Here is a 20810-nt window from a genome sequence, read left to right as displayed (position 1 = left end):
TAACCCTTGGCATGATGGCCATGGATCCATCTCCAACAATCCAGTTCTACCTACAAAGAGCCGGGAAAGGGAGCATGACATTTCCTTAGAGCTAAAAGACAACACCCACAACCATCCCATTCCCAGCAACTTGGAAAGACTGGGGATGTCGCTCTGCGAGCACGTGAGAAGCCTGGAGATGGGCACACAAGGCGGAACCTTGGGCGGCTGACCTTTGCTTACAACTACGTCATCGGGGGAGAGCGCGGACGCAGTACCCCACTAGCAAAAATTATGCAGTCAAGATTCCCACGTTTGGGGAATTTGCAGGGGTCAGCACAACCAGAGTGCAATGGCTGAGCCTCGCCCTGGGTGAACCACCTTCTTGATCATGGTATCTCCCCTGCCAGGTAAGTATGAGGTGTACTTGCCCAGCACTGGGTGGCTGTTCCCAGACACAGCTCTTTGGCTGATGGTGCAGGAAATGGATAGTCCCAGAGTCCAATGCCTTGACTCAGGTGCTCGTTAATGCTGTGCTGTGTTCAACTTCAACCTCCAGCACACATTGGGGAGGAAAGACTCGACCTTTTCACTGGCATACCTGGCTGTCATTTCCTATCGATTCAGCAACAACTGCACCTGACGGCACCAACAGCAGCTTACCCATCTCGGTGTAGCTTCCTAATACTGGAATAGAGTGTAGCAGGTAATGGCGATAAAGGCTCAAGTGCAGTGTGTTCGGAAGGCTGCCTTTTGAGCCCCTCCACGAGCAGGGGGCCTTGCCTGGTCTATAAAAGGAGTCTGTGTCACCTGCCCGTCGGCTTACGGCCACACCACCCTGAGCACGCCCGATCTAGTCTGATCTCGGAAGCTAAGCAGGGTCGGGCCTGGTTAGCACTTGGATGGGAGACCGCCTGGGAATACCAGGTGCTGTAAGCTTTTACACTGCAGCACGCTTTTACACTGCTGCTTCCTTACAAGAAACGTGGGCTTGCAATTACGTTGACGCACGGGCACACGTTAATGTCCTTCCAGTTTCAGCCTTGCTTTGGTTTTCACAGAAAAAAAGAGAACGGTGCACCGTTCCTGGTGGCACTGCAATACCAGGTCAATGCAAGGAGTGAAGAGAGCAAGCCCAAGGTTTCACCGCCCAATGCTCAAAAATGCATTTAATATTTAATCCCCATATAGAGGACATATCAGATATTAAACTGATAAGAACAGATACTACACTTGATCTTAGCCAAAAGGCCGAGAAGCGATGGCCCACCAGTGTCTGGGGCCAACTCAAGATCTTGGCGCACAAGTTACTTGTTGTGGTACCGTGTTTCTGAAGTGCGCATAACAAAGGCTGCTGCTGCTCACCTCCACCCCCAGGTGATCTAAGTGCACCTCTGAGCCGTGACGGACAGCTGCTTGACATTTGACACACTCAAAGGGCGCAGCCATACAGCAAAGCCCACCAAAAATAACTTAAACTCTTGGACGTTCCTCTCCACGGAAGTCTTTAGTAAAAGGCGAAAGACTTGAGCATTTTGAAGAAAAACCAGAGTCAACATAGCCCCTCTCCTTGAGAGCAGCCAAGGAGTCTATCCGCCAGAGTCACCACAGTCTCGGTCGGCCCGGCCGGCCACCTTGGGACAGCCTTTCTTCAACGTTTTTGGGTTGCCGGCCAATCAACCGCCCACATTTGACTGCATGTTTGGAAGCGCATTCTTACCGTTGGTTGTGTGCTGCAGTTTTCTATCAACCGCTGAGGCTGTGGCACATTCCTCGCTCACGGGGGACACCTCCAAGGTTTAGTCGTAGATGTGAGTGCATGAGCAAAGCAGCTCTGTGTCACACCGAGCAGTACAAACTGCCGGGCCGTTTCCCAACTCCTCCGGGCTTCTGAAATGGTGAGCTGCTCCTGGCATCGCTTCAATATCAGGTCAATGTACAGGAGTGGACGGAGCAAGCGCCACAGTATTAACCCTTGGCATGATGGCCATGGATCCATCTCCAACAATCCAGTTCTACCTACAAAGAGCCGGGAAAGGGAGCATGACATTTCCTTAGAGCTAAAAGACAACACCCACAACCATCCCATTCCCAGCAACTTGGAAAGACTGGGGATGTCGCTCTGCGAGCACGTGAGAAGCCTGGAGATGGGCACACAAGGCGGAACCTTGGGCGGCTGACCTTTGCTTACAACTACGTCATCGGGGGAGAGCGCGGACGCAGTACCCCACTAGCAAAAATTATGCAGTCAAGATTCCCACGTTTGGGGAATTTGCAGGGGTCAGCACAACCAGAGTGCAATGGCTGAGCCTCGCCCTGGGTGAACCACCTTCTTGATCATGGTATCTCCCCTGCCAGGTAAGTATGAGGTGTACTTGCCCAGCACTGGGTGGCTGTTCCCAGACACAGCTCTTTGGCTGATGGTGCAGGAAATGGATAGTCCCAGAGTCCAATGCCTTGACTCAGGTGCTCGTTAATGCTGTGCTGTGTTCAACTTCAACCTCCAGCACACATTGGAGAGGAAACACTCGACCTTTTCACTGGCATACCTGGCTGTCATTTCCTATCGATTCAGCAACAACTGCACCTGACGGCACCAACAGCAGCTTACCCATCTCGGTGTAGCTTCCTAATACTGGAATAGAGTGTAGCAGGTAGTGGCGATAAAGGCTCAAGTGCAGTGTGTTCGGAAGGCTGCCTTTTGAGCCCCTCCACGAGCAGGGGGCCTTGCCTGGTCTATAAAAGGAGTCTGTGTCACCTGCCCGTCGGCTTACGGCCACACCACCCTGAGCACGCCCGATCTCGTCTGATCTCGGAAGCTAAGCAGGGTCGGGCCTGGTTAGTACTTGGATGGGAGACCGCCTGGGAATACCAGGTGCTGTAAGCTTTTACACTGCAGCACGCTTTTACACTGCTGCTTCCTTACAAGAAACGTGGGCTTGCAATTACGTTGACGCACGGGCACACGTTAATGTCCTTCCAGTTTCAGCCTTGCTTTGGTTTTCACAGAAAAAAAGAGAACGGTGCACCGTTCCTGGTGGCACTGCAATACCAGGTCAATGCAAGGAGTGAAGAGAGCAAGCCCAAGGTTTCACCGCCCAATGCTCAAAAATGCATTTAATATTTAATCCCCATATAGAGGACATATCAGATATTAAACTGATAAGAACAGATACTACACTTGATCTTAGCCAAAAGGCCGAGAAGCGATGGCCCACCAGTGTCTGGGGCCAACTCAAGATCTTGGCGCACAAGTTACTTGTTGTGGTGCCGTGTTTCTGAAGTGCGCATAACAAAGGCTGCTGCTGCTCACCTCCACCCCCAGGTGATCTAAGTGCACCTCTGAGCCGTGACGGACAGCTGCTTGACATTTGACACACTCAAAGGGCGCAGCCATACAGCAAAGCCCACCAAAAATAACTTAAACTCTTGGACGTTCCTCTCCACGGAAGTCTTTAGTAAAAGGCGAAAGACTTGAGCATTTTGAAGAAAAACCAGAGTCAACATAGCCCCTCTCCTTGAGAGCAGCCAAGGAGTCTATCCGCCAGAGTCACCACAGTCTCGGTCGGCCCGGCCGGCCACCTTGGGACAGCCTTTCTTCAACGTTTTTGGGTTGCCGGCCAATCAACCGCCCACATTTGACTGCATGTTTGGAAGCGCATTCTTACCGTTGGTTGTGTGCTGCAGTTTTCTATCAACCGCTGAGGCTGTGGCACATTCCTCGCTCACGGGGGACACCTCCAAGGTTTAGTGGTAGATGTGAGTGCATGAGCAAAGCAGCTCTGTGTCACACCGAGCAGTACAAACTGCCGGGCCGTTTCCCAACTCCTCTGGGCTTCTGAAATGGTGAGCTGCTCCTGGCATCGCTTCAATATCAGGTCAATGTACAGGAGTGGACGGAGCAAGCGCCAAAGTATTAACCCTTGGCATGATGGCCATGGATCCATCTCCAACAATCCAGTTCTACCTACAAAGAGCCGGGAAAGGGAGCATGACATTTCCTTAGAGCTAAAAGACAACACCCACAACCATCCCATTCCCAGCAACTTGGAAATACTGGGGACGTCGCTCTGCGAGCACGTGAGAAGCCTGGAGATTGGCACACAAGGCCGAAGCTTGGGCGGCTTACCTTTGCTTACAACTACGTCATCGGGGGAGAGCGCGGACGCAGTACCCCACTAGCAAAAAATATGCAGTCAAGATTCCCACGTTTGGGGAATTTGCAGGGGTCAGCACAACCAGAGTGCAATGGCTGAGCCTCGCCCTGGGTGAACCACTTTCTTGATCATGGTATCTCCCCTGCCAGGTAAGTATGAGGTGTACTTGCCCAGCACTGGGTGGCTGTTCCCAGACACAGCTCTTTGGCTGATGGTGCAGGAAATGGATAGTCCCAGAGTCCAATGCCTTGACTCAGGTGCTCGTTAATGCTGTGCTGTGTTCAACTTCAACCTCCAGCACACATTGGAGAGGAAACACTCGACCTTTTCACTGGCATACCTGGCTGTCATTTCCTATCGATTCAGCAACAACTGCACCTGACGGCACCAACAGCAGCTTACCCATCTCGGTGTAGCTTCCTAATACTGGAATAGAGTGTAGCAGGTAGTGGCGATAAAGGCTCAAGTGCAGTGTGTTCGGAAGGCTGCCTTTTGAGCCCCTCCACGAGCAGGGGGCCTTGCCTGGTCTATAAAAGGAGTCTGTGTCACCTGCCCGTCGGCTTACGGCCACACCACCCTGAGCACGCCCGATCTCGTCTGATCTCGGAAGCTAAGCAGGGTCGGGCCTGGTTAGTACTTGGATGGGAGACCGCCTGGGAATACCAGGTGCTGTAAGCTTTTACACTGCAGCACGCTTTTACACTGCTGCTTCCTTACAAGAAACGTGGGCTTGCAATTACGTTGACGCACGGGCACACGTTAATGTCCTTCCAGTTTCAGCCTTGCTTTGGTTTTCACAGAAAAAAAGAGAACGGTGCACCGTTCCTGGTGGCACTGCAATACCAGGTCAATGCAAGGAGTGAAGAGAGCAAGCCCAAGGTTTCACCGCCCAATGCTCAAAAATGCATTTAATATTTAATCCCCATATAGAGGACATATCAGATATTAAACTGATAAGAACAGATACTACACTTGATCTTAGCCAAAAGGCCGAGAAGCGATGGCCCACCAGTGTCTGGGGCCAACTCAAGATCTTGGCGCACAAGTTACTTGTTGTGGTGCCGTGTTTCTGAAGTGCGCATAACAAAGGCTGCTGCTGCTCACCTCCACCCCCAGGTGATCTAAGTGCACCTCTGAGCCGTGACGGACAGCTGCTTGACATTTGACACACTCAAAGGGCGCAGCCATACAGCAAAGCCCACCAAAAATAACTTAAACTCTTGGACGTTCCTCTCCACGGAAGTCTTTAGTAAAAGGCGAAAGACTTGAGCATTTTGAAGAAAAACCAGAGTCAACATAGCCCCTCTCCTTGAGAGCAGCCAAGGAGTCTATCCGCCAGAGTCACCACAGTCTCGGTCGGCCCGGCCGGCCACCTTGGGACAGCCTTTCTTCAACGTTTTTGGTTTGCCGGCCAATCAACCGCCCACATTTGACTGCATGTTTGGAAGCGCATTCTTACCGTTGGTTGTGTGCTGCAGTTTTCTATCAACCGCTGAGGCTGTGGCACATTCCTCGCTCACGGGGGACACCTCCAAGGTTTAGTGGTAGATGTGAGTGCATGAGCAAAGCAGCTCTGTGTCACACCGAGCAGTACAAACTGCCGGGCCGTTTCCCAACTCCTCCGGGCTTCTGAAATGGTGAGCTGCTCCTGGCATCGCTTCAATATCAGGTCAATGTACAGGAGTGGACGGAGCAAGCGCCAAAGTATTAACCCTTGGCATGATGGCCATGGATCCATCTCCAACAATCCAGTTCTACCTACAAAGAGCCGGGAAAGGGAGCATGACATTTCCTTAGAGCTAAAAGACAACACCCACAACCATCCCATTCCCAGCAACTTGGAAAGACTGGGGATGTCGCTCTGCGAGCACGTGAGAAGCCTGGAGATGGGCACACAAGGCTGAACCTTGGGCGGCTGACCTTTGCTTACAACTACGTCATCGGGGGAGAGCGCGGACGCAGTACCCCACTAGCAAAAATTATGCAGTCAAGATTCCCACGTTTAGGGAATTTGCAGGGGTCAGCACAACCAGAGTGCAATGGCTGAGCCTCGCCCTGGGTGAACCACCTTCTTGATCATGGTATCTCCCCTGCCAGGTAAGTATGAGGTGTACTTGCCCAGCACTGGGTGGCTGTTCCCAGACACAGCTCTTTGGCTGATGGTGCAGGAAATGGATAGTCCCAGAGTCCAATGCCTTGACTCAGGTGCTCGTTAATGCTGTGCTGTGTTCAACTTCAACCTCCAGCACACATTGGAGAGGAAACACTCGACCTTTTCACTGGCATACCTGGCTGTCATTTCCTATCGATTCAGCAACAACTGCACCTGACGGCACCAACAGCAGCTTACCCATCTCGGTGTAGCTTCCTAATACTGGAATAGAGTGTAGCAGGTAGTGGCGATAAAGGCTCAAGTGCAGTGTGTTCGGAAGGCTGCCTTTTGAGCCCCTCCACGAGCAGGGGGCCTTGCCTGGTCTATAAAAGGAGTCTGTGTCACCTGCCCGTCGGCTTACGGCCACACCACCCTGAGCACGCCCGATCTCGTCTGATCTCGGAAGCTAAGCAGGGTCGGGCCTGGTTAGTACTTGGATGGGAGACCGCCTGGGAATACCAGGTGCTGTAAGCTTTTACACTGCAGCACGCTTTTACACTGCTGCTTCCTTACAAGAAACGTGGGCTTGCAATTACGTTGACGCACGGGCACACGTTAATGTCCTTCCAGTTTCAGCCTTGCTTTGGTTTTCACAGAAAAAAAGAGAACGGTGCACCGTTCCTGGTGGCACTGCAATACCAGGTCAATGCAAGGAGTGAAGAGAGCAAGCCCAAGGTTTCACCGCCCAATGCTCAAAAATGCATTTAATATTTAATCCCCATATAGAGGACATATCAGATATTAAACTGATAAGAACAGATACTACACTTGATCTTAGCCAAAAGGCCGAGAAGCGATGGCCCACCAGTGTCTGGGGCCAACTCAAGATCTTGGCGCACAAGTTACTTGTTGTGGTGCCGTGTTTCTGAAGTGCGCATAACAAAGGCTGCTGCTGCTCACCTCCACCCCCAGGTGATCTAAGTGCACCTCTGAGCCGTGACGGACAGCTGCTTGACATTTGACACACTCAAAGGGCGCAGCCATACAGCAAAGCCCACCAAAAATAACTTAAACTCTTGGACGTTCCTCTCCACGGAAGTCTTTAGTAAAAGGCGAAAGACTTGAGCATTTTGAAGAAAAACCAGAGTCAACATAGCCCCTCTCCTTGAGAGCAGCCAAGGAGTCTATCCTTCAGAGTCACCACAGTCTCGGTCGGCCCGGCCGGCCACCTTGGGACAGCCTTTCTTCAACGTTTTTGGGTTGCCGGCCAATCAACCGCCCACATTTGACTGCATGTTTGGAAGCGCATTCTTACCGTTGGTTGTGTGCTGCAGTTTTCTATCAACCGCTGAGGCTGTGGCACATTCCTCGCTCACGGGGGACACCTCCAAGGTTTAGTGGTAGATGTGAGTGCATGAGCAAAGCAGCTCTGTGTCACACCGAGCAGTACAAACTGCCGGGCCGTTTCCCAACTCCTCCGGGCTTCTGAAATGGTGAGCTGCTCCTGGCATCGCTTCAATATCAGGTCAATGTACAGGAGTGGACGGAGCAAGCGCCAAAGTATTAACCCTTGGCATGATGGCCATGGATCCATCTCCAACAATCCAGTTCTACCTACAAAGAGCCGGGAAAGGGAGCATGACATTTCCTTAGAGCTAAAAGACAACACCCACAACCATCCCATTCCCAGCAACTTGGAAATACTGGGGACGTCGCTCTGCGAGCACGTGAGAAGCCTGGAGATGGGCACACAAGGCGGAACCTTGGGCGGCTGACCTTTGCTTACAACTACGTCATCGTGGGAGAGCGCGGACGCAGTACCCCACTAGCAAAAATTATGCCGTCAAGATTCCCACGTTTGGGGAATTTGCAGGGGTCAGCACAACCAGAGTGCAATGGCTGAGCCTCGACCTGGGTGAACCACCTTCTTGATCATGGTATCTCCCCTGCCAGGTAAGTATGAGGTGTACTTGCCCAGCACTGGGTGGCTGTTCCCAGACACAGCTCTTTGGCTGATGGTGCAGGAAATGGATAGTCCCAGAGTCCAATGCCTTGACTCAGGTGCTCGTTAATGCTGTGCTGTGTTCAACTTCAACCTCCAGCACACATTGGAGAGGAAACACTCGACCTTTTCACTGGCATACCTGGCTGTCATTTCCTATCGATTCAGCAACAACTGCACCTGACGGCACCAACAGCAGCTTACCCATCTCGGTGTAGCTTCCTAATACTGGAATAGAGTGTAGCAGGTAGTGGCGATAAAGGCTCAAGTGCAGTGTGTTCGGAAGGCTGCCTTTTGAGCCCCTCCACAAGCAGGGGGCCTTGCCTGGTCTATAAAAGGAGTCTGTGTCACCTGCCCGTCGGCTTACGGCCACACCACCCTGAGCACGCCCGATCTCGTCTGATCTCGGAAGCTAAGCAGGGTCGGGCCTGGTTAGTACTTGGATGGGAGACCGCCTGGGAATACCAGGTGCTGTAAGCTTTTACACTGCAGCACGCTTTTACACTGCTGCTTCCTTACAAGAAACGTGGGCTTGCAATTACGTTGACGCACGGGCACACGTTAATGTCCTTCCAGTTTCAGCCTTGCTTTGGTTTTCACAGAAAAAAAGAGAACGGTGCACCGTTCCTGGTGGCACTGCAATACCAGGTCAATGCAAGGAGTGAAGAGAGCAAGCCCAAGGTTTCACCGCCCAATGCTCAAAAATGCATTTAATATTTAATCCCCATATAGAGGACATATCAGATATTAAACTGATAAGAACAGATACTACACTTGATCTTAGCCAAAAGGCCGAGAAGCGATGGCCCACCAGTGTCTGGGGCCAACTCAAGATCTTGGCGCACAAGTTACTTGTTGTGGTGCCGTGTTTCTGAAGTGCGCATAACAAAGGCTGCTGCTGCTCACCTCCACCCCCAGGTGATCTAAGTGCACCTCTGAGCCGTGACGGACAGCTGCTTGACATTTGACACACTCAAAGGGCGCAGCCATACAGCAAAGCCCACCAAAAATAACTTAAACTCTTGGACTTTCCTCTCCACGGAAGTCTTTAGTAAAAGGCGAAAGACTTGAGCATTTTGAAGAAAAACCAGAGTCAACATAGCCCCTCTCCTTGAGAGCAGCCAAGGAGTCTATCCTTCAGAGTCACCACAGTCTCGGTCGGCCCGGCCGGCCACCTTGGGACAGCCTTTCTTCAACGTTTTTGGGTTGCCGGCCAATCAACCGCCCACATTTGACTGCATGTTTGGAAGCGCATTCTTACCGTTGGTTGTGTGCTGCAGTTTTCTATCAACCGCTGAGGCTGTGGCACATTCCTCGCTCACGGGGGACACCTCCAAGGTTTAGTGGTAGATGTGAGTGCATGAGCAAAGCAGCTCTGTGTCACACCGAGCAGTACAAACTGCCGGGCCGTTTCCCAACTCCTCCGGGCTTCTGAAATGGTGAGCTGCTCCTGGCATCGCTTCAATATCAGGTCAATGTACAGGAGTGGACGGAGCAAGCGCCAAAGTATTAACCCTTGGCATGATGGCCATGGATCCATCTCCAACAATCCAGTTCTACCTACAAAGAGCCGGGAAAGGGAGCATGACATTTCCTTAGAGCTAAAAGACAACACCCACAACCATCCCATTCCCAGCAACTTGGAAATACTGGGGACGTCGCTCTGCGAGCACGTGAGAAGCCTGGAGATTGGCACACAAGGCCGAAGCTTGGGCGGCTTACCTTTGCTTACAACTACGTCATCGGGGGAGAGCGCGGACGCAGTACCCCACTAGCAAAAAATATGCAGTCAAGATTCCCACGTTTGGGGAATTTGCAGGGGTCAGCACAACCAGAGTGCAATGGCTGAGCCTCGCCCTGGGTGAACCACCTTCTTGATCATGGTATCTCCCCTGCCAGGTAAGTATGAGGTGTACTTGCCCAGCACTGGGTGGCTGTTCCCAGACACAGCTCTTTGGCTGATGGTGCAGGAAATGGATAGTCCCAGAGTCCAATGCCTTGACTCAGGTGCTCGTTAATGCTGTGCTCTGTTCAACTTCAACCTCCAGCACACATTGGAGAGGAAACACTCGACCTTTTCACTGGCATACCTGGCTGTCATTTCCTATCGATTCAGCAACAACTGCACCTGACGGCACCAACAGCAGCTTACCCATCTCGGTGTAGCTTCCTAATACTGGAATAGAGTGTAGCAGGTAGTGGCGATAAAGGCTCAAGTGCAGTGTGTTCGGAAGGCTGCCTTTTGAGCCCCTCCACGAGCAGGGGGCCTTGCCTGGTCTATAAAAGGAGTCTGTGTCACCTGCCCGTCGGCTTACGGCCACACCACCCTGAGCACGCCCGATCTCGTCTGATCTCGGAAGCTAAGCAGGGTCGGGCCTGGTTAGTACTTGGATGGGAGACCGCCTGGGAATACCAGGTGCTGTAAGCTTTTACACTGCAGCACGCTTTTACACTGCTGCTTCCTTACAAGAAACGTGGGCTTGCAATTACGTTGACGCACGGGCACACGTTAATGTCCTTCCAGTTTCAGCCTTGCTTTGGTTTTCACAGAAAAAAAGAGAACGGTGCACCGTTCCTGGTGGCACTGCAATACCAGGTCAATGCAAGGAGTGAAGAGAGCAAGCCCAAGGTTTCACCGCCCAATGCTCAAAAATGCATTTAATATTTAATCCCCATATAGAGGACATATCAGATATTAAACTGATAAGAACAGATACTACACTTGATCTTAGCCAAAAGGCCGAGAAGCGATGGCCCACCAGTGTCTGGGGCCAACTCAAGATCTTGGCACACAAGTTACTTGTTGTGGTGCCGTGTTTCTGAAGTGCGCATAACAAAGGCTGCTGCTGCTCACCTCCACCCCCAGGTGATCTAAGTGCACCTCTGAGCCGTGACGGACAGCTGCTTGACATTTGACACACTCAAAGGGCGCAGCCATACAGCAAAGCCCACCAAAAATAACTTAAACTCTTGGACGTTCCTCTCCACGGAAGTCTTTAGTAAAAGGCGAAAGACTTGAGCATTTTGAAGAAAAACCAGAGTCAACATAGCCCCTCTCCTTGAGAGCAGCCAAGGAGTCTATCCTTCAGAGTCACCACAGTCTCGGTCGGCCCGGCCGGCCACCTTGGGACAGCCTTTCTTCAACGTTTTTGGGTTGCCGGCCAATCAACCGCCCACATTTGACTGCATGTTTGGAAGCGCATTCTTACCGTTGGTTGTGTGCTGCAGTTTTCTATCAACCGCTGAGGCTGTGGCACATTCCTCGCTCACGGGGGACACCTCCAAGGTTTAGTGGTAGATGTGAGTGCATGAGCAAAGCAGCTCTGTGTCACACCGAGCAGTACAAACTGCCGGGCCGTTTCCCAACTCCTCCGGGCTTCTGAAATGGTGAGCTGCTCCTGGCATCGCTTCAATATCAGGTCAATGTACAGGAGTGGACGGAGCAAGCGCCAAAGTATTAACCCTTGGCATGATGGCCATGGATCCATCTCCAACAATCCAGTTCTACCTACAAAGAGCCGGGAAAGGGAGCATGACATTTCCTTAGAGCTAAAAGACAACACCCACAACCATCCCATTCCCAGCAACTTGGAAATACTGGGGACGTCGCTCTGCGAGCACGTGAGAAGCCTGGAGATGGGCACACAAGGCGGAACCTTGGGCGGCTGACCTTTGCTTACAACTACGTCATCGTGGGAGAGCGCGGACGCAGTACCCCACTAGCAAAAATTATGCAGTCAAGATTCCCACGTTTGGGGAATTTGCAGGGGTCAGCACAACCAGAGTGCAATGGCTGAGCCTCGCCCTGGGTGAACCACCTTCTTGATCATGGTATCTCCCCTGCCAGGTAAGTATGAGGTGTACTTGCCCAGCACTGGGTGGCTGTTCCCAGACACAGCTCTTTGGCTGATGGTGCAGGAAATGGATAGTCCCAGAGTCCAATGCCTTGACTCAGGTGCTCGTTAATGCTGTGCTCTGTTCAACTTCAACCTCCAGCACACATTGGAGAGGAAACACTCGACCTTTTCACTGGCATACCTGGCTGTCATTTCCTATCGATTCAGCAACAACTGCACCTGACGGCACCAACAGCAGCTTACCCATCTCGGTGTAGCTTCCTAATACTGGAATAGAGTGTAGCAGGTAGTGGCGATAAAGGCTCAAGTGCAGTGTGTTCGGAAGGCTGCCTTTTGAGCCCCTCCACGAGCAGGGGGCCTTGCCTGGTCTATAAAAGGAGTCTGTGTCACCTGCCCGTCGGCTTACGGCCACACCACCCTGAGCACGCCCGATCTCGTCTGATCTCGGAAGCTAAGCAGGGTCGGGCCTGGTTAGTACTTGGATGGGAGACCGCCTGGGAATACCAGGTGCTGTAAGCTTTTACACTGCAGCACGCTTTTACACTGCTGCTTCCTTTACAAGAAACGTGGGCTTGCAATTACGTTGACGCACGGGCACACGTTAATGTCCTTCCAGTTTCAGCCTTGCTTTGGTTTTCACAGAAAAAAAGAGAACGGTGCACCGTTCCTTGTGGCACTGCAATACCAGGTCAATGCAAGGAGTGAAGAGAGCAAGCCCAAGGTTTCACCGCCCAATGCTCAAAAATGCATTTAATATTTAATCCCCATATAGAGGACATATCAGATATTAAACTGATAAGAACAGATACTACACTTGATCTTAGCCAAAAGGCCGAGAAGCGATGGCCCACCAGTGTCTGGGGCCAACTCAAGATCTTGGCGCACAAGTTACTTGTTGTGGTGCCGTGTTTCTGAAGTGCGCATAACAAAGGCTGCTGCTGCTCACCTCCACCCCCAGGTGATCTAAGTGCACCTCTGAGCCGTGACGGACAGCTGCTTGACATTTGACACACTCAAAGGGCGCAGCCATACAGCAAAGCCCACCAAAAATAACTTAAACTCTTGGACGTTCCTCTCCACGGAAGTCTTTAGTAAAAGGCGAAAGACTTGAGCATTTTGAAGAAAAACCAGAGTCAACATAGCCCCTCTCCTTGAGAGCAGCCAAGGAGTCTATCCGCCAGAGTCACCACAGTCTCGGTCGGCCCGGCCGGCCACCTTGGGACAGCCTTTCTTCAACGTTTTTGGTTTGCCGGCCAATCAACCGCCCACATTTGACTGCATGTTTGGAAGCGCATTCTTACCGTTGGTTGTGTGCTGCAGTTTTCTATCAACCGCTGAGGCTGTGGCACATTCCTCGCTCACGGGGGACACCTCCAAGGTTTAGTGGTAGATGTGAGTGCATGAGCAAAGCAGCTCTGTGTCACACCGAGCAGTACAAACTGCCGGGCCGTTTCCCAACTCCTCCGGGCTTCTGAAATGGTGAGCTGCTCCTGGCATCGCTTCAATATCAGGTCAATGTACAGGAGTGGACGGAGCAAGCGCCAAAGTATTAACCCTTGGCATGATGGCCATGGATCCATCTCCAACAATCCAGTTCTACCTACAAAGAGCCGGGAAAGGGAGCATGACATTTCCTTAGAGCTAAAAGACAACACCCACAACCATCCCATTCCCAGCAACTTGGAAAGACTGGGGATGTCGCTCTGCGAGCACGTGAGAAGCCTGGAGATGGGCACACAAGGCTGAACCTTGGGCGGCTGACCTTTGCTTACAACTACGTCATCGGGGGAGAGCGCGGACGCAGTACCCCACTAGCAAAAATTATGCAGTCAAGATTCCCACGTTTGGGGAATTTGCAGGGGTCAGCACAACCAGAGTGCAATGGCTGAGCCTCGCCCTGGGTGAACCACCTTCTTGATCATGGTATCTCCCCTGCCAGGTAAGTATGAGGTGTACTTGCCCAGCACTGGGTGGCTGTTCCCAGACACAGCTCTTTGGCTGATGGTGCAGGAAATGGATAGTCCCAGAGTCCAATGCCTTGACTCAGGTGCTCGTTAATGCTGTGCTGTGTTCAACTTCAACCTCCAACACACATTGGAGAGGAAACACTCGACCTTTTCACTGGCATACCTGGCTGTCATTTCCTATCGATTCAGCAACAACTGCACCTGACGGCACCAACAGCAGCTTACCCATCTCGGTGTAGCTTCCTAATACTGGAATAGAGTGTAGCAGGTAGTGGCGATAAAGGCTCAAGTGCAGTGTGTTCGGAAGGCTGCCTTTTGAGCCCCTCCACGAGCAGGGGGCCTTGCCTGGTCTATAAAAGGAGTCTGTGTCACCTGCCCGTCGGCTTACGGCCACACCACCCTGAGCACGCCCGATCTCGTCTGATCTCGGAAGCTAAGCAAGGTCGGGCCTGGTTAGTACTTGGATGGGAGACCGCCTGGGAATACCAGGTGCTGTAAGCTTTTACACTGCAGCACGCTTTTACACTGCTGCTTCCTTACAAGAAACGTGGGCTTGCAATTACGTTGACGCACAGGCACACGTTAATGTCCTTCCAGTTTCAGCCTTGCTTTGGTTTTCACAGAAAAAAAGAGAACGGTGCACCGTTCCTTGTGGCACTGCAATACCAGGTCAATGCAAGGAGTGAAGAGAGCAAGCCCAAGGTTTCACCGCCCAATGCTCAAAAATGCATTTAATATTTAATCCCCATATAGAGGACATATCAGATATTAAACTGATAAGAACAGATACTACACTTGATCTTAGCCAAAAGGCCGAGAAGCGATGGCCCACCAGTCTCTGGGGCCAACTCAAGATCTTGGCGCACAAGTTACTTGTTGTGGTGCCGTGTTTTGAAGTGCGCATAACAAAGGCTGCTGCTGCTCACCTCCACCCCCAGGTGATCTAAGTGCACCTCTGAGCCGTGACGGACAGCTGCTTGACATTTGACACACTCAAAGGGCGCAGCCATACAGCAAAGCCCACCAAAAATAACTTAAACTCTTGGACGTTCCTCTCCACGGAAGTCTTTAGTAAAAGGCGAAAGACTTGAGCATTTTGAAGAAAAACCAGAGTCAACATAGCCCCTCTCCTTGAGAGCAGCCAAGGAGTCTATCCGCCAGAGTCACCACAGTCTCGGTCGGCCCGGCCGGCCACCTTGGGACAGCCTTTCTTCAACGTTTTTGGGTTGCCGGCCAATCAACCGCCCACATTTGACTGCATGTTTGGAAGCGCATTCTTACCGTTGGTTGTGTGCTGCAGTTTTCTATCAACCGCTGAGGCTGTGGCACATTCCTCGCTCACGGGGGACACCTCCAAGGTTTAGTGGTAGATGTGAGTGCATGAGCAAAGCAGCTCTGTGTCACACCGAGCAGTACAAACTGCCGGGCCGTTTCCCAACTCCTCTGGGCTTCTGAAATGGTGAGCTGCTCCTGGCATCGCTTCAATATCAGGTCAATGTACAGGAGTGGACGGAGCAAGCGCCAAAGTATTAACCCTTGGCATGATGGCCATGGATCCATCTCCAACAATCCAGTTCTACCTACAAAGAGCCGGGAAAGGGAGCATGACATTTCCTTAGAGCTAAAAGACAACACCCACAACCATCCCATTCCCAGCAACTTGGAAATACTGGGGACGTCGCTCTGCGAGCACGTGAGAAGCCTGGAGATTGGCACACAAGGCCGAAGCTTGGGCGGCTTACCTTTGCTTACAACTACGTCATCGGGGGAGAGCGCGGACGCAGTACCCCACTAGCAAAAAATATGCAGTCAAGATTCCCACGTTTGGGGAATTTGCAGGGGTCAGCACAACCAGAGTGCAATGGCTGAGCCTCGCCCTGGGTGAACCACCTTCTTGATCATGGTATCTCCCCTGCCAGGTAAGTATGAGGTGTACTTGCCCAGCACTGGGTGGCTGTTCCCAGACACAGCTCTTTGGCTGATGGTGCAGGAAATGGATAGTCCCAGAGTCCAATGCCTTGACTCAAGTGCTCGTTAATGCTGTGCTGTGTTCAACTTCAACCTCCAGCACACATTGGAGAGGAAACACTCGACCTTTTCACTGGCATACCTGGCTGTCATTTCCTATCGATTCAGCAACAACTGCACCTGACGGCACCAACAGCAGCTTACCCATCTCGGTGTAGCTTCCTAATACTGGAATAGAGTGTAGCAGGTAGTGGCGATAAAGGCCCCTAGTGCAGTGTGTTCGGAAGGCTGCCTTTTGAGCCCCTCCACGAGCAGGGGGCCTTGCCTGGTCTATAAAAGGAGTCTGTGTCACCTGCCCGTCGGCTTACGGCCACACCACCCTGAGCACGCCCGATCTCGTCTGATCTCGGAAGCTAAGCAGGGTCGGGCCTGGTTAGTACTTGGATGGGAGACCGCCTGGGAATACCAGGTGCTGTAAGCTTTTACACTGCAGCACGCTTTTACACTGCTGCTTCCTTACAAGAAACGTGGGCTTGCAATTACGTTGACGCACGGGCACACGTTAATGTCCTTCCAGTTTCAGCCTTGCTTTGGTTTTCACAGAAAAAAAGAGAACGGTGCACCGTTCCTGGTGGCACTGCAATACCAGGTCAATGCAAGGAGTGAAGAGAGCAAGCCCAAGGTTTCACCGCCCAATGCTCAAAAATGCATTTAATATTTAATCCCCATATAGAGGACATATCAGATATTAAACTGATAAGAACAGATACTACACTTGATCTTAGCCAAAAGGCCGAGAAGCGATGGCCCACCAGTGTCTGGGGCCAACTCAAGATCTTGGCGCACAAGTTACTTGTTGTGGTGCCGTGTTTCTGAAGTGCGCATAACAAAGGCTGCTGCTGCTCACCTCCACCCCCAGGTGATCTAAGTGCACCTCTGAGCCGTGACGGACAGCTGCTTGACATTTGACACACTCAAAGGGCGCAGCCATACAGCAAAGCCCACCAAAAATAACTTAAACTCTTGGACGTTCCTCTCCACGGAAGTCTTTAGTAAAAGGCGAAAGACTTGAGCATTTTGAAGAAAAACCAGAGTCAACATAGCCCCTCTCCTTGAGAGCAGCCAAGGAGTCTATCCGCCAGAGTCACCACAGTCTCGGTCGGCCCGGCCGGCCACCTTGGGACAGCCTTTCTTCAACGTTTTTGGTTTGCCGGCCAATCAACCGCCCACATTTGACTGCATGTTTGGAAGCGCATTCTTACCGTTGGTTGTGTGCTGCAGTTTTCTATCAACCGCTGAGGCTGTGGCACATTCCTCGCTCACGGGGGACACCTCCAAGGTTTAGTGGTAGATGTGAGTGCATGAGCAAAGCAGCTCTGTGTCACACCGAGCAGTACAAACTGCCGGGCCGTTTCCCAACTCCTCTGGGCTTCTGAAATGGTGAGCTGCTCCTGGCATCGCTTCAATATCAGGTCAATGTACAGGAGTGGACGGAGCAAGCGCCAAAGTATTAACCCTTGGCATGATGGCCATGGATCCATCTCCAACAATCCAGTTCTACCTACAAAGAGCCGGGAAAGGGAGCATGACATTTCCTTAGAGCTAAAAGACAACACCCACAACCATCCCATTCCCAGCAACTTGGAAATACTGGGGACGTCGCTCTGCGAGCACGTGAGAAGCCTGGAGATTGGCACACAAGGCCGAAGCTTGGGCGGCTTACCTTTGCTTACAACTACGTCATCGGGGGAGAGCGCGGACGCAGTACCCCACTAGCAAAAAATATGCAGTCAAGATTCCCACGTTTGGGGAATTTGCAGGGGTCAGCACAACCAGAGTGCAATGGCTGAGCCTCGCCCTGGGTGAACCACCTTCTTGATCATGGTATCTCCCCTGCCAGGTAAGTATGAGGTGTACTTGCCCAGCACTGGGTGGCTGTTCCCAGACACAGCTCTTTGGCTGATGGTGCAGGAAATGGATAGTCCCAGAGTCCAATGCCTTGACTCAGGTGCTCGTTAATGCTGTGCTGTGTTCAACTTCAACCTCCAACACACATTGGAGAGGAAACACTCGACCTTTTCACTGGCATACCTGGCTGTCATTTCCTATCGATTCAGCAACAACTGCACCTGACGGCACCAACAGCAGCTTACCCATCTCGGTGTAGCTTCCTAATACTGGAATAGAGTGTAGCAGGTAGTGGCGATAAAGGCTCAAGTGCAGTGTGTTCGGAAGGCTGCCTTTTGAGCCCCTCCACGAGCAGGGGGCCTTGCCTGGTCTATAAAAGGAGTCTGTGTCACCTGCCCGTCGGCTTACGGCCACACCACCCTGAGCACGCCCGATCTCGTCTGATCTCGGAAGCTAAGCAGGGTCGGGCCTGGTTAGTACTTGGATGGGAGACCGCCTGGGAATACCAGGTGCTGTAAGCTTTTACACTGCAGCACGCTTTTACACTGCTGCTTCCTTACAAGAAACGTGGGCTTGCAATTACGTTGACGCACGGGCACACGTTAATGTCCTTCCAGTTTCAGCCTTGCTTTGGTTTTCACAGAAAAAAAGAGAACGGTGCACCGTTCCTGGTGGCACTGCAATACCAGGTCAATGCAAGGAGTGAAGAGAGCAAGCCCAAGGTTTCACCGCCCAATGCTCAAAAATGCATTTAATATTTAATCCCCATATAGAGGACATATCAGATATTAAACTGATAAGAACAGATACTACACTTGATCTTAGCCAAAAGGCCGAGAAGCGATGGCCCACCAGTGTCTGGGGCCAACTCAAGATCTTGGCGCACAAGTTACTTGTTGTGGTGCCGTGTTTCTGAAGTGCGCATAACAAAGGCTGCTGCTGCTCACCTCCACCCCCAGGTGATCTAAGTGCACCTCTGAGCCGTGACGGACAGCTGCTTGACATTTGACACACTCAAAGGGCGCAGCCATACAGCAAAGCCCACCAAAAATAACTTAAACTCTTGGACGTTCCTCTCCACGGAAGTCTTTAGTAAAAGGCGAAAGACTTGAGCATTTTGAAGAAAAACCAGAGTCAACATAGCCCCTCTCCTTGAGAGCAGCCAAGGAGTCTATCCGCCAGAGTCACCACAGTCTCGGTCGGCCCGGCCGGCCACCTTGGGACAGCCTTTCTTCAACGTTTTTGGGTTGCCGGCCAATCAACCGCCCACATTTGACTGCATGTTTGGAAGCGCATTCTTACCGTTGGTTGTGTGCTGCAGTTTTCTATCAACCGCTGAGGCTGTGGCACATTCCTCGCTCACGGGGGACACCTCCAAGGTTTAGTGGTAGATGTGAGTGCATGAGCAAAGCAGCTCTGTGTCACACCGAGCAGTACAAACTGCCGGGCCGTTTCCCAACTCCTCCGGGCTTCTGAAATGGTGAGCTGCTCCTGGCATCGCTTCAATATCAGGTCAATGTACAGGAGTGGACGGAGCAAGCGCCACAGTATTAACCCTTGGCATGATGGCCATGGATCCATCTCCAACAATCCAGTTCTACCTACAAAGAGCCGGGAAAGGGAGCATGACATTTCCTTAGAGCTAAAAGACAACACCCACAACCATCCCATTCCCAGCAACTTGGAAAGACTGGGGATGTCGCTCTGCGAGCACGTGAGAAGCCTGGAGATGGGCACACAAGGCTGAACCTTGGGCGGCTGACCTTTGCTTACAACTACGTCATCGGGGGAGAGCGCGGACGCAGTACCCCACTAGCAAAAATTATGCAGTCAAGATTCCCACGTTTGGGGAATTTGCAGGGGTCAGCACAACCAGAGTGCAATGGCTGAGCCTCGCCCTGGGTGAACCACCTTCTTGATCATGGTATCTCCCCTGCCAGGTAAGTATGAGGTGTACTTGCCCAGCACTGGGTGGCTGTTCCCAGACACAGCTCTTTGGCTGATGGTGCAGGAAATGGATAGTCCCAGAGTCCAATGCCTTGACTCAGGTGCTCGTTAATGCTGTGCTGTGTTCAACTTCAACCTCCAACACACATTGGAGAGGAAACACTCGACCTTTTCACTGGCATACCTGGCTGTCATTTCCTATCGATTCAGCAACAACTGCACCTGACGGCACCAACAGCAGCTTACCCATCTCGGTGTAGCTTCCTAATACTGGAATAGAGTGTAGCAGGTAGTGGCGATAAAGGCTCAAGTGCAGTGTGTTCGGAAGGCTGCCTTTTGAGCCCCTCCACGAGCAGGGGGCCTTGCCTGGTCTATAAAAGGAGTCTGTGTCACCTGCCCGTCGGCTTACGGCCACACCACCCTGAGCACGCCCGATCTCGTCTGATCTCGGAAGCTAAGCAAGGTCGGGCCTGGTTAGTACTTGGATGGGAGACCGCCTGGGAATACCAGGTGCTGTAAGCTTTTACACTGCAGCACGCTTTTACACTGCTGCTTCCTTACAAGAAACGTGGGCTTGCAATTACGTTGACGCACGGGCACACGTTAATGTCCTTCCAGTTTCAGCCTTGCTTTGGTTTTCACAGAAAAAAAGAGAACGGTGCACCGTTCCTGGTGGCACTGCAATACCAGGTCAATGCAAGGAGTGAAGAGAGCAAGCCCAAGGTTTCACCGCCCAATGCTCAAAAATGCATTTAATATTTAATCCCCATATAGAGGACATATCAGATATTAAACTGATAAGAACAGATACTACACTTGATCTTAGCCAAAAGGCCGAGAAGCGATGGCCCACCAGTGTCTGGGGCCAACTCAAGATCTTGGCGCACAAGTTACTTGTTGTGGTGCCGTGTTTCTGAAGTGCGCATAACAAAG

The 20810-nt window shown here is 51.8% G+C and overlaps 43 non-coding genes across 43 annotated transcripts; 11 read left to right on the top strand and 32 right to left on the bottom strand.

Annotated features, from left to right (window-relative positions):
* Positions 1 to 233: 233 nt before the first annotated feature.
* Positions 234 to 397, bottom strand: LOC131451948 (U1 spliceosomal RNA). The gene has a single exon (XR_009236779.1). It is a non-coding gene; the product is annotated as a U1 spliceosomal RNA (small nuclear RNA).
* Positions 398 to 799: 402 nt separating this feature from the next.
* LOC131451902 (5S ribosomal RNA) lies at positions 800 to 918 on the top strand. The gene has a single exon (XR_009236736.1). It is a non-coding gene; the product is annotated as a 5S ribosomal RNA (ribosomal RNA).
* Positions 919 to 1049: 131 nt separating this feature from the next.
* LOC131452137 (U2 spliceosomal RNA) lies at positions 1050 to 1242 on the bottom strand. The gene has a single exon (XR_009236959.1). It is a non-coding gene; the product is annotated as a U2 spliceosomal RNA (small nuclear RNA).
* A 179-nt stretch (positions 1243 to 1421) lies between these two features.
* LOC131452295 (U5 spliceosomal RNA) lies at positions 1422 to 1534 on the bottom strand. The gene has a single exon (XR_009237109.1). It is a non-coding gene; the product is annotated as a U5 spliceosomal RNA (small nuclear RNA).
* A 647-nt stretch (positions 1535 to 2181) lies between these two features.
* LOC131451946 (U1 spliceosomal RNA) lies at positions 2182 to 2345 on the bottom strand. The gene has a single exon (XR_009236777.1). It is a non-coding gene; the product is annotated as a U1 spliceosomal RNA (small nuclear RNA).
* Positions 2346 to 2747: 402 nt separating this feature from the next.
* Positions 2748 to 2866, top strand: LOC131451810 (5S ribosomal RNA). Its single transcript, XR_009236647.1, has one exon. It is a non-coding gene; the product is annotated as a 5S ribosomal RNA (ribosomal RNA).
* Positions 2867 to 2997: 131 nt separating this feature from the next.
* On the bottom strand, positions 2998 to 3190 carry LOC131452136 (U2 spliceosomal RNA). The gene has a single exon (XR_009236958.1). It is a non-coding gene; the product is annotated as a U2 spliceosomal RNA (small nuclear RNA).
* A 179-nt stretch (positions 3191 to 3369) lies between these two features.
* Positions 3370 to 3482, bottom strand: LOC131452294 (U5 spliceosomal RNA). Its single transcript, XR_009237108.1, has one exon. It is a non-coding gene; the product is annotated as a U5 spliceosomal RNA (small nuclear RNA).
* A 647-nt stretch (positions 3483 to 4129) lies between these two features.
* Positions 4130 to 4293, bottom strand: LOC131452029 (U1 spliceosomal RNA). Its single transcript, XR_009236856.1, has one exon. It is a non-coding gene; the product is annotated as a U1 spliceosomal RNA (small nuclear RNA).
* A 402-nt stretch (positions 4294 to 4695) lies between these two features.
* LOC131451799 (5S ribosomal RNA) lies at positions 4696 to 4814 on the top strand. The gene has a single exon (XR_009236636.1). It is a non-coding gene; the product is annotated as a 5S ribosomal RNA (ribosomal RNA).
* Positions 4815 to 4945: 131 nt separating this feature from the next.
* LOC131452135 (U2 spliceosomal RNA) lies at positions 4946 to 5138 on the bottom strand. Its single transcript, XR_009236957.1, has one exon. It is a non-coding gene; the product is annotated as a U2 spliceosomal RNA (small nuclear RNA).
* Positions 5139 to 5317: 179 nt separating this feature from the next.
* LOC131452293 (U5 spliceosomal RNA) lies at positions 5318 to 5430 on the bottom strand. Its single transcript, XR_009237107.1, has one exon. It is a non-coding gene; the product is annotated as a U5 spliceosomal RNA (small nuclear RNA).
* A 647-nt stretch (positions 5431 to 6077) lies between these two features.
* On the bottom strand, positions 6078 to 6241 carry LOC131451956 (U1 spliceosomal RNA). Its single transcript, XR_009236787.1, has one exon. It is a non-coding gene; the product is annotated as a U1 spliceosomal RNA (small nuclear RNA).
* A 402-nt stretch (positions 6242 to 6643) lies between these two features.
* LOC131451787 (5S ribosomal RNA) lies at positions 6644 to 6762 on the top strand. The gene has a single exon (XR_009236625.1). It is a non-coding gene; the product is annotated as a 5S ribosomal RNA (ribosomal RNA).
* A 131-nt stretch (positions 6763 to 6893) lies between these two features.
* LOC131452134 (U2 spliceosomal RNA) lies at positions 6894 to 7086 on the bottom strand. The gene has a single exon (XR_009236956.1). It is a non-coding gene; the product is annotated as a U2 spliceosomal RNA (small nuclear RNA).
* Positions 7087 to 7265: 179 nt separating this feature from the next.
* Positions 7266 to 7378, bottom strand: LOC131452292 (U5 spliceosomal RNA). The gene has a single exon (XR_009237106.1). It is a non-coding gene; the product is annotated as a U5 spliceosomal RNA (small nuclear RNA).
* A 647-nt stretch (positions 7379 to 8025) lies between these two features.
* LOC131452065 (U1 spliceosomal RNA) lies at positions 8026 to 8189 on the bottom strand. The gene has a single exon (XR_009236890.1). It is a non-coding gene; the product is annotated as a U1 spliceosomal RNA (small nuclear RNA).
* A 402-nt stretch (positions 8190 to 8591) lies between these two features.
* LOC131451776 (5S ribosomal RNA) lies at positions 8592 to 8710 on the top strand. Its single transcript, XR_009236614.1, has one exon. It is a non-coding gene; the product is annotated as a 5S ribosomal RNA (ribosomal RNA).
* Positions 8711 to 8841: 131 nt separating this feature from the next.
* On the bottom strand, positions 8842 to 9034 carry LOC131452132 (U2 spliceosomal RNA). Its single transcript, XR_009236954.1, has one exon. It is a non-coding gene; the product is annotated as a U2 spliceosomal RNA (small nuclear RNA).
* A 179-nt stretch (positions 9035 to 9213) lies between these two features.
* Positions 9214 to 9326, bottom strand: LOC131451791 (U5 spliceosomal RNA). The gene has a single exon (XR_009236629.1). It is a non-coding gene; the product is annotated as a U5 spliceosomal RNA (small nuclear RNA).
* A 647-nt stretch (positions 9327 to 9973) lies between these two features.
* LOC131451979 (U1 spliceosomal RNA) lies at positions 9974 to 10137 on the bottom strand. The gene has a single exon (XR_009236809.1). It is a non-coding gene; the product is annotated as a U1 spliceosomal RNA (small nuclear RNA).
* A 402-nt stretch (positions 10138 to 10539) lies between these two features.
* On the top strand, positions 10540 to 10658 carry LOC131451764 (5S ribosomal RNA). The gene has a single exon (XR_009236603.1). It is a non-coding gene; the product is annotated as a 5S ribosomal RNA (ribosomal RNA).
* A 131-nt stretch (positions 10659 to 10789) lies between these two features.
* LOC131452131 (U2 spliceosomal RNA) lies at positions 10790 to 10982 on the bottom strand. Its single transcript, XR_009236953.1, has one exon. It is a non-coding gene; the product is annotated as a U2 spliceosomal RNA (small nuclear RNA).
* Positions 10983 to 11161: 179 nt separating this feature from the next.
* LOC131452291 (U5 spliceosomal RNA) lies at positions 11162 to 11274 on the bottom strand. Its single transcript, XR_009237105.1, has one exon. It is a non-coding gene; the product is annotated as a U5 spliceosomal RNA (small nuclear RNA).
* Positions 11275 to 11921: 647 nt separating this feature from the next.
* LOC131452008 (U1 spliceosomal RNA) lies at positions 11922 to 12085 on the bottom strand. The gene has a single exon (XR_009236836.1). It is a non-coding gene; the product is annotated as a U1 spliceosomal RNA (small nuclear RNA).
* A 402-nt stretch (positions 12086 to 12487) lies between these two features.
* On the top strand, positions 12488 to 12606 carry LOC131451753 (5S ribosomal RNA). The gene has a single exon (XR_009236592.1). It is a non-coding gene; the product is annotated as a 5S ribosomal RNA (ribosomal RNA).
* Positions 12607 to 12738: 132 nt separating this feature from the next.
* On the bottom strand, positions 12739 to 12931 carry LOC131452216 (U2 spliceosomal RNA). Its single transcript, XR_009237034.1, has one exon. It is a non-coding gene; the product is annotated as a U2 spliceosomal RNA (small nuclear RNA).
* A 179-nt stretch (positions 12932 to 13110) lies between these two features.
* Positions 13111 to 13223, bottom strand: LOC131452290 (U5 spliceosomal RNA). Its single transcript, XR_009237104.1, has one exon. It is a non-coding gene; the product is annotated as a U5 spliceosomal RNA (small nuclear RNA).
* Positions 13224 to 13870: 647 nt separating this feature from the next.
* On the bottom strand, positions 13871 to 14034 carry LOC131451945 (U1 spliceosomal RNA). Its single transcript, XR_009236776.1, has one exon. It is a non-coding gene; the product is annotated as a U1 spliceosomal RNA (small nuclear RNA).
* A 402-nt stretch (positions 14035 to 14436) lies between these two features.
* Positions 14437 to 14555, top strand: LOC131451878 (5S ribosomal RNA). Its single transcript, XR_009236714.1, has one exon. It is a non-coding gene; the product is annotated as a 5S ribosomal RNA (ribosomal RNA).
* Positions 14556 to 14686: 131 nt separating this feature from the next.
* On the bottom strand, positions 14687 to 14879 carry LOC131452214 (U2 spliceosomal RNA). The gene has a single exon (XR_009237032.1). It is a non-coding gene; the product is annotated as a U2 spliceosomal RNA (small nuclear RNA).
* Positions 14880 to 15057: 178 nt separating this feature from the next.
* On the bottom strand, positions 15058 to 15170 carry LOC131452289 (U5 spliceosomal RNA). The gene has a single exon (XR_009237103.1). It is a non-coding gene; the product is annotated as a U5 spliceosomal RNA (small nuclear RNA).
* Positions 15171 to 15817: 647 nt separating this feature from the next.
* Positions 15818 to 15981, bottom strand: LOC131451978 (U1 spliceosomal RNA). The gene has a single exon (XR_009236808.1). It is a non-coding gene; the product is annotated as a U1 spliceosomal RNA (small nuclear RNA).
* A 403-nt stretch (positions 15982 to 16384) lies between these two features.
* On the top strand, positions 16385 to 16503 carry LOC131452318 (5S ribosomal RNA). Its single transcript, XR_009237132.1, has one exon. It is a non-coding gene; the product is annotated as a 5S ribosomal RNA (ribosomal RNA).
* Positions 16504 to 16634: 131 nt separating this feature from the next.
* Positions 16635 to 16827, bottom strand: LOC131452130 (U2 spliceosomal RNA). Its single transcript, XR_009236952.1, has one exon. It is a non-coding gene; the product is annotated as a U2 spliceosomal RNA (small nuclear RNA).
* Positions 16828 to 17006: 179 nt separating this feature from the next.
* On the bottom strand, positions 17007 to 17119 carry LOC131452288 (U5 spliceosomal RNA). Its single transcript, XR_009237102.1, has one exon. It is a non-coding gene; the product is annotated as a U5 spliceosomal RNA (small nuclear RNA).
* A 647-nt stretch (positions 17120 to 17766) lies between these two features.
* On the bottom strand, positions 17767 to 17930 carry LOC131451977 (U1 spliceosomal RNA). Its single transcript, XR_009236807.1, has one exon. It is a non-coding gene; the product is annotated as a U1 spliceosomal RNA (small nuclear RNA).
* A 402-nt stretch (positions 17931 to 18332) lies between these two features.
* Positions 18333 to 18451, top strand: LOC131452307 (5S ribosomal RNA). Its single transcript, XR_009237121.1, has one exon. It is a non-coding gene; the product is annotated as a 5S ribosomal RNA (ribosomal RNA).
* Positions 18452 to 18582: 131 nt separating this feature from the next.
* Positions 18583 to 18775, bottom strand: LOC131452129 (U2 spliceosomal RNA). Its single transcript, XR_009236951.1, has one exon. It is a non-coding gene; the product is annotated as a U2 spliceosomal RNA (small nuclear RNA).
* A 179-nt stretch (positions 18776 to 18954) lies between these two features.
* Positions 18955 to 19067, bottom strand: LOC131452287 (U5 spliceosomal RNA). The gene has a single exon (XR_009237101.1). It is a non-coding gene; the product is annotated as a U5 spliceosomal RNA (small nuclear RNA).
* Positions 19068 to 19714: 647 nt separating this feature from the next.
* Positions 19715 to 19878, bottom strand: LOC131451944 (U1 spliceosomal RNA). The gene has a single exon (XR_009236775.1). It is a non-coding gene; the product is annotated as a U1 spliceosomal RNA (small nuclear RNA).
* A 402-nt stretch (positions 19879 to 20280) lies between these two features.
* Positions 20281 to 20399, top strand: LOC131451877 (5S ribosomal RNA). The gene has a single exon (XR_009236713.1). It is a non-coding gene; the product is annotated as a 5S ribosomal RNA (ribosomal RNA).
* A 131-nt stretch (positions 20400 to 20530) lies between these two features.
* On the bottom strand, positions 20531 to 20723 carry LOC131452128 (U2 spliceosomal RNA). The gene has a single exon (XR_009236950.1). It is a non-coding gene; the product is annotated as a U2 spliceosomal RNA (small nuclear RNA).
* Positions 20724 to 20810: the final 87 nt, after the last annotated feature.

This window comes from Solea solea, unplaced genomic scaffold (genome assembly GCF_958295425.1).
Source record: "Solea solea unplaced genomic scaffold, fSolSol10.1 scaffold_48, whole genome shotgun sequence".
Lineage (NCBI taxonomy): Eukaryota > Metazoa > Chordata > Actinopteri > Pleuronectiformes > Soleidae > Solea > Solea solea.
Note: the sequence above shows the minus strand (reverse complement) of the source record. Positions and strands in the feature narration are given on the sequence as shown.